Source organism: Lolium perenne, chromosome 5 (assembly GCF_019359855.2).
Source record: "Lolium perenne isolate Kyuss_39 chromosome 5, Kyuss_2.0, whole genome shotgun sequence".
NCBI classification, from domain to species: domain Eukaryota; kingdom Viridiplantae; phylum Streptophyta; class Magnoliopsida; order Poales; family Poaceae; genus Lolium; species Lolium perenne.
The window spans coordinates 149,669,397-149,687,024 of record NC_067248.2 but is presented as its reverse complement, the minus strand read 5'-3'; positions in this window follow the sequence as shown (position 1 = coordinate 149,687,024).

Sequence of the window (17,628 nt, the reverse complement as noted above, 5' to 3'; positions counted from 1 at the left end):
GCTGGCTGAGACCCCTCCGAGCGACGGCCCGCAATGCTCTTCTGGTCACACGCGGCGATGCGAAGTGCAAGGGCGTGCCACCTGACCTATACCTGGTCAGGAAGGTGATGGGGATGCCTCGCTTAGTTCCTGCATGGCATACACGTAAACATTAAATACGAGCCTCGATCGGCTCTCAGGTTATCCTGTGAATCGGCTCAAAGAGCCGATCCACCCATGATCCGTACGGGGTGCACGAATACTTGGTGATCCTGCTTGATCAAGATGAAGCTAATTAGATCTACGATGATTTAGGGTTTTCACCGCATAATCGGATCATCCTACTCCAGGTTGGGCCTCGCGGCCACGCACGGTGCTCATAAGCCGATCCTAAACAAGGCCAAAGAACCAACAATGAAGTTGATCCGCGGAACATCCTGTTTAGGACTTGCGAACGCCACCCTACGTGCCACTGGATCCTCCCCCCCTTTGTAAGGCCTAACTATTGCAGATATTAAACTAATCCTTGCATAACAAGGAGCAATCGTAACAGATCAGATCTACTAAATGATGAACAAGCAGGGTGCCGCCCCCACACCTGAGATAGGCGTGAGGGCGGCTAGACATGCAAGGGTTGCACTACGTAAGCATGTTATACGAAGAACTATGCTAACCCTAACACATCTATGATAACTACGTTGCCCGCCATCAAAGACGCTTCAGTACGGGCAACGCATGAACAACGTGGAGCTTGTGCTGCCTAGATCGCAAGATGCGATCTAGGCAGCATGTCGCTTACCTGATTGAAACCCTCGAGACGAAGGAGTTGGCGATGCGCCGAGATTGGTTTGTTTTGGGGTGAACGTTGTGTTGTTGTTTATTCCATAAACCCTAGATACATATTTATAGTCCAGCGGACTTTCTAACGTGGGAATATCCCACCGTGTGCGATACAAACTCTAAATCTTGATCTAAGATATAACCTACTACAATTAAAGATACACGGGCAAACTAGCCCAAATTCTCCGTGCAAGGCCGCTTCAGAGATCTTCCACGTGTAGTCCTCTAAGCCCATCTCTCTTACGGCCCACCTCTGGATTTGTCCAAAATCTGGTGATAACACATGCCCCCCTGGTTTTGGAAATAATTTTTCCAAAATCATTAAGCGTTCCTCCGTCGGGTCATGTCGTGGCAGAGCAGAGCTGTTGCAGTATCCGTTATCATTATGCCCTGTCTTCTCAGCTTCTCTGCAAAATTCGATAGCTCTGGCGTCATCTCCTTGGAAACTGTAATGACAGTAAATTTCCACCAGGCTCCTCATTATTTAACTGTGCCGATCGATTAGCTTTCTTCATCCCCTTCCTCTGTTCCAGCCATCGGCACCCAAAAAACCCTCTTCTCCCTCAGCAATGTCTTCCTCTTCCTCCTCCTTCTCAAACCTCTTCCCCCCATTCTCGCCGAAGAAGAACGAGGACAAACCTTCTTCCGAAGTGTAACCCATCACCACCGATGATGAGAAGAAAGAAGGAGAAGTAGCGAAGGCCAAGACCTTCCCCTCCGCCAAGCTCCCGCTGAAGAAGCGCTCCCGCATGTGGGCGGACAGCGAGGATGAAGATGACGACGAAGAAGAAGAAGAGGAGGAGGAAGATGAATCTTCCTCTTCCGCCGGGTACCCGCCAACCAAGCGCTTCCGCTCCTGGGCGGACAGCGAGGACGATGATGATGACGAGGAGGAAGAGGCTCCGGCCATGGGCTGGGGTAGCAGCGACGAGGAGCTCCCCGGGAGCAGCGCCGACGACATCGACGGCGGTGACGACGAGGACAGCAACGACTAGTAGAATAGGACTAGTAGTAGCAGTGCGCTAGGCACTAGATCCCTCTTTTGAGAGCCATCGGCTCTTTCTTGTAAAGCCGCTCCTCTGAATTAATGAAATTGTTCTTTTGATTCATCCTTCAATTGCCCCAATTTCATTCCTTCCGCCTGTCATATCAAGACCGATAGCAATGTATCGATTTTTTCTTCTTTTGGACGCCCATGAAGCTGGATTCTCATGTCGATTAGCTCGTAGGCCGAGAACTTCTCAATTTCAGGCTGCGATTTGGTATCTGACCATATTTTCTTCGCAATCCCTTAGCCGATGACCACTCATCGGCTATTTTGAGAATCCAATCCCTTTGCAGCGACAGGACAGTCCAAAATCTGTAAAAGCCGACGGCCTCCCTTCCTGATTCCTCTCCATAGCTTCAGCAATCTTCTTTCGCGACCAGAACTGCTTCCAGAGAGGATCACGACGCAGGATCAACCGATGCAACTCCAATTGGTTTCTAAAGAACCAAATCTTCATGTAGTCCGTTGCCCCCCGAGTCTTCATCAAGGCGAGGACAATCGTGAGCCAACCACATGTGTCACCATCAGCCTCCGAATCGTAACGCAGAATCAGCCGATTCCATCAAAATCGGCTCTCTGAAGAACTTCCAGGGCGAGCTGCCCCCCGAGCTTTCATCAAGGCAAGAATACCGGCGAGGATGCATAAGTCGTTGATCAGCTTTCTTTCTACTGAACATCGATTGAGCACATAGCCAGTAGGTCTTGGTCCTGTGCAACTGTACTAAAGTCGATGGCTGCGCATCGGCTTTGCTTCTGAAATTTTTTTTTTATTTGGCCGATTTTTCCTTAACCGGCCCCCAATGTTCCACTGCACGCATGTCTGCACATGTTTATCTGCATATGTTCATCTGACTATATGCCCCCCGAGCCGAATCTTTGAATGACTGCAGATATCGGCTTTCTTGGTTAGTCAGGGCACTGTACTTGCACGTCGGCTTCGCAAAGACTTATGCTGACTTTCATCTGCCGACGTGGCCACTGCCCAGTAGATCGTTGCTGACCACAAACAGAATATGTGCAGAAGATAATTTTGGCCGATTGCTGGAATCGGCCTCCACCTTGCTCGTTCGATGAAGGTTTTGTAATGTCCCTCCATAAACTTTTTGGGGCCGATCACAAGGATCAGCCTCGCACGGTTTGCTCATTGGTTTAATCTTGCTACTCGGTTAGGCTGGATAAAACCAACCCAACCTCTGACTTGACGCGCCTGCTGTCGTCCACCTTAAGTGCATCGTATAATCGTGGAACACTAAGCTCCGTCGGCAAGACAAGCACCATGTTTGTGCCAGCCGATGTTTCATCATCGGCTTTCTTTTGCTTGGGACGCCACTCCATTCTTCGTGGACGACCCTCTTCATCCAGGGCTCGCTGAACCTTTGCGGCCAGATCAGGCCGTGCCTTCCTTAGCGTATGCAGGTATAACCTTTCGGCTTCCTCCAGGCCGCGCAACCGCTGAACCCTGCGTTTTTGTGAACGGCTGAGTCCGTCAGGGCACCACCTCGGACGGTGGCACCTGTCTTCTTCTTCTTCAAGTCCTTCGTCTTCGGAATCCTCAAGATCTGCCCAACGAAGTGACTCAGCACGTTTGCTTGGTGGTGGGAGAGGCCCTAAGCGCTCAAACACAGACACGTTGGCTGCCTCCTTCTTCTTCTTGTTGCATTCTGGGCAATTGCCGATTGTGGGCAATCGGCTCATTCCCGAATCCCAGCAAGTCCGAAGAAAGGGCAGTCCCAGTGTCCGGCGTTGTCATCTTGCTCCCTTGATGTGTCCGTGGCACGGCGCTCGTGCTCCTCCTCATCGCGATCCTCGCCGACGATGTCTTCTCGCTTCTCTAGCCGACGATCTCCTTCATCATCATAGTTGGACCGTCGGCGTTGGTCATACTGTCTCACATATTTGTTGAGGAGGTGATCAGAGAGAGGTCGTTGATATCTTATGTTCTTCACTTCTCCCTCTATAACGTAGCGCTTGCCATCATGATGGAGCCGATCGCGTGGAGCGGCCTCCTCTGTATCCTTGCTATGAGAGCAGCTGCCCTCATCTCCATCTTTGCCGAGTGGTTCCTGTGTCCTACCATGTTGATGCTGAACGTGGGACCTGGCTGGCAACTCTCGTGGTAGATGACTTCTACCATGTTAACGGCGGGGAAGGGCTGGGTGTCTACCTTCATGGCGTACTCGGTTGAAAATTAAACGCCCCTTCTCTATCGCCGCTTGGATGTGCCGACGCCACACCCGGTCGTTGGTGGCATGGGAAAGCGAGTTGTGGAACTTGCAGTATGGCTTTCCGTTTAGCTCTTGCGCCGTAGGGAACTTGAGACCTTCAGGAATCGTCAACTGTTTCTCCTTGAGCAGGAGGTCGAAGATTTGTTCAGTCTTGGTCACGTCAAAATCAAATCCCCGGGCGGCCCCGGTGGCTTTACCCATTTGCAGGACACAGGGTTCCTCCCCGAGTCCATTCAGCCATCGCTACTTCTTGGTCTCCCGCAGGCACTTCACCTTCCTCTGTATCGACCATGACTATCGCACGCTTGAACTTGTCTTGGTACATGTCCGGGTGGCGCTGTTCATATGCCGATAGTTTCTGAACCATGTGCGCCAAACAGGGATAATCTGCTTGGGAGGCCATGTCCTTGAGCTGTGTTGCAAGGCCAGCTACCGCCAACTCGATCGTTTCCTTTTCAGTTATACGAACCGAATAACATCGGTTCCTAAGATTCCTGAAGCGCTGGATGTACTCTGTCACCGTTTCTCCGCGCTTCGACGTAGTTGTGCTAGATCGGCAATGCTAGACTCGGAAGCTTCGAATGATATTGCATATGGAACTGTTCTTCCAATTGCTTCCAAGACTGGATGGAGTTTGCGGCAAAGAGGTATACCATCCAAAAGCCGATCCGTGAGGGACCGTGAAAAGAGCCTCACACGTAGCTGATCCGACACGAAGCCGGTCCTAGTTGCGCCAAATATCGGCCGATGTGCTCGATGGAGCTGGAGCCATCCGATCCACCGAATTTGGAGAAGTCGGGAGCCGATATTTAGGTGGCAGCGGGATCATCTCGTACTCGTCGGGGTACGGCTTAGAATAGCCGATTGCCCTCCTTTTCGGCATAATGCCGAACTGGTCTCTCAGTATGGTACTGATCTGATCCGCCGTGCTGGCTGCAGGAGATGCACTCTGAAGATTCGCCGGGGTGGCGTACTTAGCCAGCCATGTTTGCTTTTCCAGCTCGAGCCAACCGCAGAGCTGGGCTCTGGAGTTTCGTCGGGGTGGCGTACTTAGTTAGCCACGTACGCTTCTCAAGCTCGTCGCCGACGTTCCTCCCGTTTGTGCCGGAGTCCCTGACGTTGTGGCCTGGTTTGAGAGTGGCCGGTTGCCACAACCGGGCACATACGTGCACGCGTATCCTTGAGGGATCTCCTTGGGCGCCTCAGCCAAGAACTGGTAGTCACTAGGGTCACCACCGATCTTGTAGACGACGAATGCCGGTGTAGCCGGCACTTCAGGTGGTGCTGCCAATGCATATGGCAGCGGTGGACAGGACTGGAGTGGCAACTCTCCTTGGTGCGTCCCGAGAGCTGGTCCTGACAGCGAGTACTGGTGGCTCATGATCTCCTGGATCACGCGCAGAGCGAGACGCTCCAACACGTTGACCAAGTTTTCAGAGTGGCGGTGTAGCGAGTGAGCCACCAAGTAGTTGATCTCCTGCCGTAGGGCCCTGGTGCGTTCCTCCGACGGGGCAGAGAGATCTATCCCATCGAGTGCACCTTGTGGTGAGAATCCCTTCCATCTGATGCCATGGGTACGGGTTCTCTGAAAAGAGCCGATGAGGTCGGCTTCGAGGGTGGCCTTGATCTCGTCATGTTTCTTCTTGAGCTCAGCAGGCAGCTCCTCGTAGGTGACTGGCGTGCCGTCCGTCGCCATCTCAGATGTAGATGGCGATGTGGTTGATGTAGACGATGGTCCCACCGGCGTGCCGAGAATGTGTTGATCGCCAAAACCCACCGGCGGGCAGCGGCCTGTCAACACGGTAGAGCCGGGAAGAGCCTAGAGCTGCGGCTGGCTGAGACCCCTCCGAGCGACGGCCCGCAATGCTCTTCTGGTCACACGCGGCGATGCGAAGTGCAAGGGCGTGCCACCTGACCTATACCTGGTCAGGAAGGTGATGGGGATGCCTCGCTTAGTTCCTGCATGGCATACACGTAAACATTAAATACGAGCCTCGATCGGCTCTCAGGTTATCCTGTGAATCGGCTCAAAGAGCCGATCCACCCATGATCCGTACGGGGTGCACGAATACTTGGTGATCCTGCTTGATCAAGATGAAGCTAATTAGATCTACGACGATTTAGGGTTTTTACCGCATAATCGGATCATCCTACTCCAGGTTGGGCCTCGCGGCCACGCACGGTGCTCATAAGCCGATCCTAAACAAGGCCAAAGAACCAACAATGAAGTTGATCCGCGGAACATCCTGTTTAGGACTTGCGAACGCCACCCTACGTGCCACTGGATCCTCCCCCCCTTTGTAAGGCCTAACTATTGCAGATATTAAACTAATCCTTGCATAACAAGGAGCAATCGTAACAGATCAGATCTACTAAATGATGAACAAGCAGGGTGCCGCCCCCACACCTGAGATAGGCGTGAGGGCGGCTAGACATGCAAGGGTTGCACTACGTAAGCATGTTATACGAAGAACTATGCTAACCCTAACACATCTATGATAACTACGTTGCCCGCCATCAAAGACGCTTCAGTACGGGCAACGCATGAACAACGTGGAGCTTGTGCTGCCTAGATCGCAAGATGCGATCTAGGCAGCATGTCGCTTACCTGATTGAAACCCTCGAGACGAAGGAGTTGGCGATGCGCCGAGATTGGTTTGTTTTGGGGTGAACGTTGTGTTGTTGTTTATTCCATAAACCCTAGATACATATTTATAGTCCAGCGGACTTTCTAACGTGGGAATATCCCACCGTGTGCGATACAAACTCTAAATCTTGATCTAAGATATAACCTACTACAATTAAAGATACACGGGCAAACTAGCCCAAATTCTCCGTGCAAGGCCGCTTCAGAGATCTTCCACGTGTAGTCCTCTAAGCCCATCTCTCTTACGGCCCACCTCTGGATTTGTCCAAAATCTGGTGATAACAATAGGTGGAACCCCAAGTGTTGGTATCCAAGTCTTCGAATAAGACCCGAACCAAAAACCTTCCATATGGAGGGGAAACCTAGCCAAGCTAGGACTCCCACTAGAGGTGGGAGTTCCACCTCCCATATGGGGGGGGTGGCCGGCCCCCTAAGGGGGAGTCCACTTGGGACTCCTCCCCCACTAGGGTTGGCCGGCCATGGAGGTGGAGTCCCATGTGGACTCCACCTTCCTTGGTGGTTTCTTCCGGACTTTTCTAGAACCTTCTAGAACCTTCCATAGAACCTTCCGCGACATTTTAATTCACATAAAATGACATCCTATATATGAATCTTATTCTCCGGACCATTCCGGAACTCCTCGTGATGTCCGGGATCTCATCCGGGACTCCGAACAAATATTCGAACTCCATTCCATATTCAAGTACTACCATTTCAACATCCAACTTTAAGTGTGTCACCCTACGGTTCGTGAACTATGCGGACATGGTTGAGTACTCACTCCGACCAATAACCAATAGCGGGATCTGGAGATCCATAATGGCTCCCACATATTCAATGATGACTTTAGTGATCGAATGAACCATTCACATACAATACCAATTCCCTTTGTCACGCGATATTTTACTTGTCCGAGGTTTGATCTTCGGTATCACTCTATACCTTGTTCAACCTCGTCTTCTGACAAGTACTCTTTACTCGTACCGTGGTATGTGGTCTCTTATGAACTCATTCATATGCTTGCAAGACATTAGACGACATTCCACCGAGAGGGCCCAGAGTATATCTATCCGTCATCGGGATGGACAAATCCCACTGTTGATCCATATGCCTCAACTCATACTTTCCGGATACTTAATCCCACCTTTATAGCCACCCATTTACGCAGTGGTGTTTGGTGTAATCAAAGTACCTTTCCGGTATAAGTGATTTACATGATCTCATGGTCATAAGGACTAGGTAACTATGTATCGAAAGCTTATAGCAAATAACTTAATGACGAGATCTTATGCTACGCTTAATTGGGTGTGTCCATTACATCATTCATATAATGATATAACCTTGTTATTAATAACATCCAATGTTCATGATTATGAAACTAATCATCCATTAATCAACAAGCTAGTTTAAGAGGCATACTAGGGACTTCTTGTTGTCTACATATCACACATGTACTAATGTTTCGGTTAATACAATTATAGCATGATATATAAACATTTATCATAAACATAAAGATATAAATAATAACCACTTTATTATTGCCTCTAGGGCATATCTCCTTGATCTCCCACTTGCACTAGAGTCAATAATCTAGATTACATTGTAATATACCTAACACCCATGGCATTCTGGTGTTGGTCATGCTTTGCCCTAGGGAGAGCTTTAGTCAACGGATCTGCTACATTCAGATCAGTGTGTACTTTGCAAATCTTTACTTCTCCATCTTCGATGTATTCGTGAATCGAGTGGTAACGCAGCTTGATATGCTTCAGTCTCTTGTGTGACCTTGGCTCTTGTGCATTGGCGATGGCACCCATGTTATCACAGTAAATGATTAATGGGTCCAATGCACTAGGAACCACACCGAGCTCTACAATGAACCTCTTCATCCATACCGCTTCTGATGAAGCCTCTGAAGCCGCTATGTACTCTGATTCTGTTGAAGACTTCACCACCGTGCACTGCTTTGAGCTTGCCCAGCTTACTGCAGCACCATTCAATATAAACACGTACCCAGATTGTGACTTAGAGTCATCGGGATCGTTGTTCCAACTTGCATCGGTGTAACCACTTACAACGAGCTCTTGGTCACCTCCATAACAAAGAAACATATCCTTAGTTCTTTTCAAGTACTTCAGGATATTCTTGACCGCTGTCCAGTGTTCCATTCCTGGATCACTTTGATATCTGCTAGTCAAACTAACAGCATGTGCTATATCCGGTCCAGTACATAGCATGGCATACATGATAGATCCTACTGCCGAGGCATAGGGGATTTTACTCATCCTTTCTCTTTCTTCTGCCGTAGCCGGTCCTTGAGTCTTACTGTGGTGACCCTGCATACCACTGCATGTTGTAGTATGCCAGTCGTTGATATAACATTCGCGAAGTACCATTCCGCAAATATTACATCCCTCAGAGTAGTACAACAGAACATAGCAGGGTCCATAACTCATTCACATATTATTACAATCATCATACACAAGTCGTCTCGGAGCTCCTCTTGGGTTCTGAGAGGATAACTCCTGGGTTCGAGGCGAACCCCACTTAACTTACAATACCATTGTCTCATTAAACTAAACATTTATTTAAACGAGCAGCTAAATAGTAAGAGTTCGCGCTGCTCGGCTACTACTACTCCTCCTGATATCCTTAGGCTTGTTCTCCTCCGGAAGCCTCCCCGGATCCGTAGACTATGATGTAGTCTACGCCTTCAACACCTCCTGAGAGGTCTGGTTCCTCGTAGCCGATGATCTCGGCTCCATCATTGCTGTTGTAGTCCTCCTCCTCCAGACGGTTCAGACAATCTAAGCATGGGGTTTAAGAGTGGTATGAGTACGAGCGTACTCAACAAGTTCATTTTAGATAAGAGGTGTTTTATGCACTAGCTACGATACTAGACCAGAAAGTCTAATACCAATGCAAGTTTTGTTAAACATTTCTTCAAGAGATTGTTTTTATTTCAAAGAGCTATGTCCGTCAGCCTTCACCGGTTTACTAGAACTTCATGGAGCTCCTTTCTGGCCGCGTTCGCAGTTCCTCAATCCCGGAACAGGGAGTGACAGGTCACAGTTCTTTACACTCTGCAGAGGTGTGTTGCTTTACCCATAAGAGATCTTAACCTTGGTGCCAACCGGGCAGCTTTCCCGTCCACACTTCCTTAGGTGTGAGGCCCGGTATAAGGTCTAGCCAATCATGTTCCTCCGCTACCTCGAACATCCACCCTTTGTTGCATACCCCGACCCTGGGTCCTCGTCGGTCCTCTTATACCACTTAAGGATGGACCCCGACCACGACAACAGTTTGGGACTCATTAACCAAACTCCTTCGCCGGTAGCTGCAACCCATCATAGACCGCAATACCGTGGGGACTTTAGGCTTCCCCAGCCCACCGCTTGCACTTCGAGCGACAAGTGTCTACGGACTATGCCGTGGGGACTTAAGGCTTCCCCAGCCCACCGCTTGCCCCAGACAGATACCCCTGTCTACGGTAAAGCGCCACCCTTGCAGAACGAGAGGTGCAAACACTTGTGACTACTCCGTCCCACTCCGGATCTTATGGTTAACACGGATATTACGGCACAAGAATCACTGGCGACATTTGTTGTTTAATCCTAGATGGATATAAGCCCGTGCAATGGAACCTCCACCATATCAACACAATCTATGGTTCCATTGCCCACCACATAATCATATTCATAGTTATGAAAGTAGTGGTTTTGATTTTTGTGCAATAGTGATAACCATAATACTTTGCAAGTAATTTGATAAAAATACTCAAATGACATGAGCAAGTGATGAACTTGCCTGAACACTGCAAAGTTCTGCAGTTGGAAGGTATGGACTGACCCTTGTCCTCTTGTTCTAAAAAATAGCATCATTGTCCGATAAGGGCAATGGTTAAAGAAGCAGTTATGCATGTTTCCATTTTTAGGGTTTGTTCCCCCCTTCCGATGTCGTTAATATTTCATGTAAGAGGTTAATACTAAGAATGATTTGGGGATACTTGATTTAAAGTAAAATACAACCTTGAAATGTTGTCAAGGTGTTTTTGGAGTCCAAATGCATTAATGGACTTATTTTCATTATTGAAAATAATATATGTGATTTAAATGATTATTTAAATCATCAAATTTGAACTTATTCTTGTTTAACTCCAAAAATTCTATTTCATATTTTATTATGATAGAGATTTTTATACTGAGTGGTTTTCATATTTTTAATTATTTTTGTGGAGCTTTTAAACATTTAGTATGAATTTTCAAAGTTTCTGCCTTAATTGGAATTTGTGAAATTCCCAAAATGTCCCTGGACCCACCTGTCAGTGGAGCCCAGTGGTTTGGGTTAGACCAGCTTGGGTCCAACCGACCCGAGCGGTCGCTCACTCCCTCGCCACGCGCCGCTCGACTAACCCTAATCCTCTCCCGTGCTCTGGCGACCCGTGGTCGCCGCCGCCGTCGCCGAATTACTCCGGTCTATTCCGGCCACCGCCGGCGGTGAGATGGGTATCAATCGAACCGCCGTTCGACGGCGCTTCGATTGATCCGCGTCGATCTGCTTTTCCCCGCATCCGCCGTTCTTCCTCAACGCCCCAGTGACAGGCCGCGGCGACCGCGCGCTCTCGTCGTTGCCGACGAGCTCGACGCCTTGGCGTGGCCGCGTGCCCCGCCGTGGTGCCGCTGGGGTCCCCGCGCCCGACGACAGCCCGGCTTGGCCATGGCCTGGCGCCGTCGTTCGCCCGACGCGTGCCGCCGTGGCCGCCATGGCGGCGCTGCTCTCCTCGACTCCGGTCCGTGCGCCTCCGTTCCTGCTCCCCTGGTGTGCCTGACGGTCTTCCACCTCTAGACCCGCTGCTGGGGTGTGCTTGCCTATGCAAGCACCGCTGTGTTCTTCTCGCAGCCGCCATGTTTGCCTCGCTCTCGCTATGCTATGCCGCTGCGCTATGCGTGTGCTATCGCGCAAGATTGCTAAGCTATGTGCCCGTGAAAGCTTGCTTCGTGTTTCCTAGCTCTATCTCTGTTCATTTCCATCTCTCGTCGTGGCCCTCCCGTGATTGCTCATGAGCATCCAAAGGATGCTCATGGCCTCGTTGGCATGCTCCTATTCCTTTTTACCGTCACTAGGGCATACCGTGTGTGCTTAATTCTGTCTCGACTTGATTGTGGTGATTAATCCTTGCATACTTGCAAGTGCCGTTGCCTTTGAGCTAGTTCATTTAGTTTAGATTCATGATTATGCTCTGTTGAGCTGTACTGTTGGCTTAGCAGTGTGATTCAGTGATGGATTGACATGTGCTTTTCTTGTATATTGTGATCCTTTGGTTCATCAAGCCTTTGATGTGCTTCTGGATACAATTATAAAGCCTGATGCTCTTTTCTGTGATGCAATTGTTCAGTTATTTAATTATCTCTGCTCATGTGTTAATTGCTTGGAATGGATTCTAGCATGCTTGATCAAGTCCCGATGATCTTATGATCATCGCTTGCTTGGTGAATGGCTGCTGTTTCATTCTTGTGTCTAGCCGATGCTCTCCGATGACAAGTGTAACACGGTGGCTTGTGTTTGTACTCCTTGGTGTTTGCTCAAGCCCTGCTACTATCTCGCAATGATCCATTGGATCATCTGCATGGCCTGGTGCATAGCTTACTTCTCTGTTTCATTTATCTGTGTAGCTTTGATTCATTAAGTAGATAAATGATGTGAACTGCTCCGCAGTGATGATCATATGAATGAATTAGTTAAGCTAGAGGGATGCCAATCATATATTGGGGACCCTAGCTTCATTTGAACCCTTCTGGGTAATGATATATGTGCTGGTTTGATGGTTTGATTGCTTAAGTGGTAGAGGTTGCCTCAACAGCCATTCTTGACTGTTCAGGAAGCTCCCACCTCTTGTTGGCTTGCTGTGATTACTAGATGCTGACTGGTGGATCCAGATTTGGACTTCCAGTGGCTCTTTGCTGTTGACAAACTTAAATAGACATATATTGTCTATCAGTCTGATGGAATCAATAGCTATAGGTGTTGAGTATGTGGCCAGGCTAGCTGTGTCTTCATCTGCTGCTGGATTTCTTCAGTTATGCATTAATTTACATGGCTGTTGTTCCCTTTAGATGCTTAACCAGTGGCCTCTCTACTCTTGCTTGCACCATATGGCTTAGTAGCCAGATGATGACACAAACAGGGTACTCACACCCTTTTGCTTCTGTGTGATTGATGCACATGCTTATTTATGAACAAAACCATCTGGTTTGTTCATGTTGAGTTATATACCTCACTCCAGCTCCTAGATTTTGATGTTGGTGTAGAGGTTTTTCTTCAGTGTTGATCTGATGGTTGAGTTGCTTGCCCTGCTCCTCCTGATGAGCTTGTGAAGCTTGGTTTATTTTCTGGTGATTGGGAATAGATGGAACAGCTCTAGCTGTTCATCTGTTCTTGGTGTTCTTGGCTGTTCTTGGTGAACTTACCACTGCTGTTGTCGATGGATGAACAAATGGCTAGGGTTTGAGCACTGAAAAGGTTATATATGGTGCTGCTAAGCTCTCCCTGGTCGACAGCTTGGGTCTGGTCACTTTGGTGACTCACTGATGCTGTGTATGTGTTGTGCCACATGCACAACCAGTGCCTGGGTGTTGAGCATGCACACCTGATGTGTGTGCTGCTTGGGTGTCTGTGTGAACCAGATACTTTGCACTTGGGACATTGAGAGGATCAGCTCGGCAGAGTTGATCATATCTGCTTATTTTCCTTTGTTTCTAACCTGCCAAGTGGCTATGCCACTTGGCATAACTCTTCTTTTGTTGTGAATATGTGCAGGGATCATCCATTGAGCAAAATGGACAAGGACTTCATCAAATACAAGATCAATTGAGGATGACCTTGTAGAATTTAGACTAGGACTATTAACTTGTAATTTTTCTTTATTTTCTATTCTGCCCAGTTATGTAATGTGTTATATTATTCTTTTATTTCACTTATGAATATTGTAATGACATTGTAATTTGTGTGATGATCAATAAAGCTCAAGGTTTCTCTCAAATGAGCTTTACTTAGTTGTTATATTCTTAATTATCTTGATTAATGATAATTGTTTATTAAATTATCTCAGGTTTAAATTATGTGATATTCTTTTGAGGTTTGAATTTGAAATTCAAATTCGACTTTGGTTTGAATTCAATGATACAACTTAATTTAGAATTCAATCATGCAACTTAAGTTGTAATGCAATACTCTCCTCTCTTCTCAAAACCCTAATTTAGTTAGGTGCGTTACAAGTTTGTCGCACTCTCGAAACCCTAACCCTGTAAGGTGTCGAGAGAGAAACTTGTCTCCCTTCGATGCAGTTTTTGTTTAAAAACGCGAAATTTCCCCAGAATTTTCTATGCAATGCACATCCCTTTCTAAAATCTACCCCTCGATCGTCTCTAAACCTGGGATATTACAGCCTTTTCCCCTTAAAGAAAACTTCGTCCCGAAGTTGTGGTTGGAATACCTGAACAGCTCGGGGTATGTTTTCCTCAGGTCTTCCTCTTTTTCCCAGGTGGCTTCCCTCTCGGGGTGGTGCTTCCATTGTATCTTGCAATACTTGATCGCCTTATTTCTGAGTTGTTTCCAGCTTTCCTCGAGAATCTTGGCTGGCTTCTCGATGTACGTCAGGTCTGGTTGTAACTCAAGCTCCTCATGTGATATTGGTTCATCTGGGGTCTTCAAACACTTCCGAAGTTGTGACACATGGAATACATTATGAACTTGAGCTAACCTTCCTGTAGATCCAACTCAAAGGCTAAACCTCGATTCGACTCGCATCTTGAAAGGTCCTATATATCTAGGACTGAGTTTCCCTTTACTCCAAACCTCTCGGAGTCCTTTCATCGGGCTTACCTTAAGATAAACCATGTCTCCAACTTGTGGCTCCCACGTCCTTCTCTTCTGATCGGCGTAACTCTTTTGCCGACTCTGGGCTATCTTGAGCCTGTCTCTGATAATGTCAATGATTTGTTGTTTTTCCTTGACATAATCCGGGTTGAACTCTTTGCTTGCTCCGGCTTCATACCAACAAATTGGTGATCTACACTTTCTTCCATACAGAGCTTCAAATGGTGCCATCTTGATGCTGCTTTGGTAACTATTGTTGTATGAAAACTCTGCTAAAGGTAGATGCTCCTCCCATGATCCTCCGAAGTCTAGGGCACAAGCCCTAAGCATATCTTCTAAGATCTGATTGGTTCTCTCAGTTTGTCCACCTGTTTGTGGATGATACGCGGTACTATAATCCAACTTGGATCCTAAGGCTTCGTGAAGTTGCTTCCAGAATGCTGATGTGAACACGGATCCTCGATCCGATACGATCTTCTTTGGCACTCCATGCTTACTTACGATCTCTTTGATCTAAAGATCGATAAGTTTCTCTCCTTTATCCTGCTGGTTTACCGCTAAGAAATGTGCACTTTTCGTCAACCGGTCCACGATTACCCATATCATGTCCTTCTTTTTATTGGTCATGGGTAGTCCGGTGATGAAATCCATCCCTATCTCCTCCCATTTCCACTCTGGAATAGGTAGAGGTTGTAACTTCCCTGCGGGACTCTGATGTTCAGCCTTCACTCGCTGGCAGGTATGGCATTCTGCCACATATTGTGCTATCTCCCGCTTCATGTTATTCCACCAGAATAATTCCTTTAGATCCATGTACATCTTTGTACTTCCCGGATGTATTGAATATGGTGTTTGATGAGCTTCCCGGAGTATTACTTCCTTGATTTCAGCAATATCCGGAACGCAAATCCTCTTCTGGAACCACAAAGATCCAGATTCTCCACGGTGAAATTCTGATGGTCTTCCCTCATCTATTCTCCTCATCTCTTCTACAATGAATGGATCGTCCAACTGACCCATCATTATCTCATTCTTCAGGTTGACATTCAACTCATCGGCTACTTGTAACGCCGATAATCCTTCATGGGCTTCCTTCTCCCAAAGTTGTATTTGGGCTTGGCTTATTTCCTTCCTCAATTCCGGTGATATTTCTTGTTCCACTCCCCAAGACTTTTCCTACTCAGGGCATCTCGCTACTACATTAGCCTTCCCCGGTGTGTAGTTGATTGTCAGTTCATAATCCTTGATCAATTCTAGCCATCTTTTCTGCCTCATGTTGAGTTCCTTCTGAGTGAAGAAATATTTGAGGCTTTTGTGGTCTGTATAGAGCTCACACTTAGCTCCATAGAGAAAATGTCTCCATGTTTTAAGTGCAAATACGACCGCTGCTAACTCCAAGTCATGTGTTGGATAGTTTACTTCATGAGGTCTAAGTTGCCTCGATCCATAGGATATCACTTTCCGATCTTGCATGAGTACACAACCCAATCCATGTTTGGATGCGTCACAGTACACGGTGTAATCCTTGCCGACTTCCGGAACTGCTAACACCGGTGCCGTGGTGAGTTTCTCCTTCAGAGTTTGAAAACTCTTCTCACACTCCTCTGACCACACGAATGGTGTGTTCTTTCTTAGCAACTTTGTCATTGGTCCTGCTATCTTAGAGAATCCTTCAATGAATCTCCGATAGTATCCTGCCATTCCAAGGAATCCTCGGATTTCCTTGACAGTCTTGGGTGCTTCCCATTCTAACACTGCTGCTACCTTGCTCGGGTTGACAGCGATTCCATCTTTACTAATGACATGACCAAGAAATTCCACTTGATCTAGCCAAAATTCACACTTACTGAGTTTTGCATAAAGTTGGTGTTCCCTTAGTGTTTGCAACACTAATCTCAAATGATCGGCATGTTCTGCCTTGTTCTTGGAATATATCAAGATATCATCGATGAATACGATGACAAACTTGTCTAGATATGACATGAAAATCTTATTCATGAGATTCATGAATATTGCTGGGGCATTGGTCAATCCAAAAGGTACTACAAGGTATTCATGATGTCCATACCTTGAGACAAAGGCAGTTTTCGGAACGTCCTCCTTCTTGATCTTTATCTGGTGATAACCCGATCTTAGATCAATCTTGGAAAAGACTCCCGCTCCTCTAACCTGATCAAATAGATCTTGTATCCTTGGAAGTGGATACTTGTTCTTGATTGTGACGTTGTTTAGATTCCTGTAGTCTCCGCACATCCTTCTTCCTCCATCCCTTTTAGCTACGAAGATCACATGTGATCCCCATGGTGAAACACTCTCCTGAATGAATCCCTTTTGTTCTAAGTCATCCAATTGCTCCTTAAGTTCCTTCAGTTCCTTAGGCCCCATTTTATATGGTGCTTTAGCAATCGGAGCTGTTCCTGGGATTAGGTCGATAGTGAATTCTATCTCCCTATCTGGTGGCATACCAGGTAATTCCGCAGGAAACACATCCTGGAATTCATTTACTACAGGTATATCTTCTAACTTCACCTCCTTCATGCTATTCAGCTGTAGCTCCACTTCAATCTGTGTATGTTTGTCGCCTTGGTAGATCATTCTACTTCCATCGGGACTTTTTAATGACACCGTCTTGTTTACACAGTCGATCAATGCTCCATTAGCTTCTAACCAGTTCATACCAAGAATGACATCAATGTCCTTCATCGGTAAAATGAACAGGTCCGCGTCAAACGCGCACTTATTGATCATAATGACTTGTTTTTGTTTGGCCTGGGTTACTAATATCGTTCCCCCCGCAGAAAGTATGGTTATGGGTGTATCTAACTTAGTGCAACTAATCCCATGTTTGATGATGAATTGTTGAGAAATGAATGATGTAGTTGCACCAGTATCAAAAAGTACTTTGCCAGGATGAGTGAGTAACTGAAGCGTACCTATCACCGCCTGGTCAGAGTTGACCACCTCCTCCAGACTGGTACAATTCAGCTTGCCGAAGGGCTTCTTATTCTTCCAAT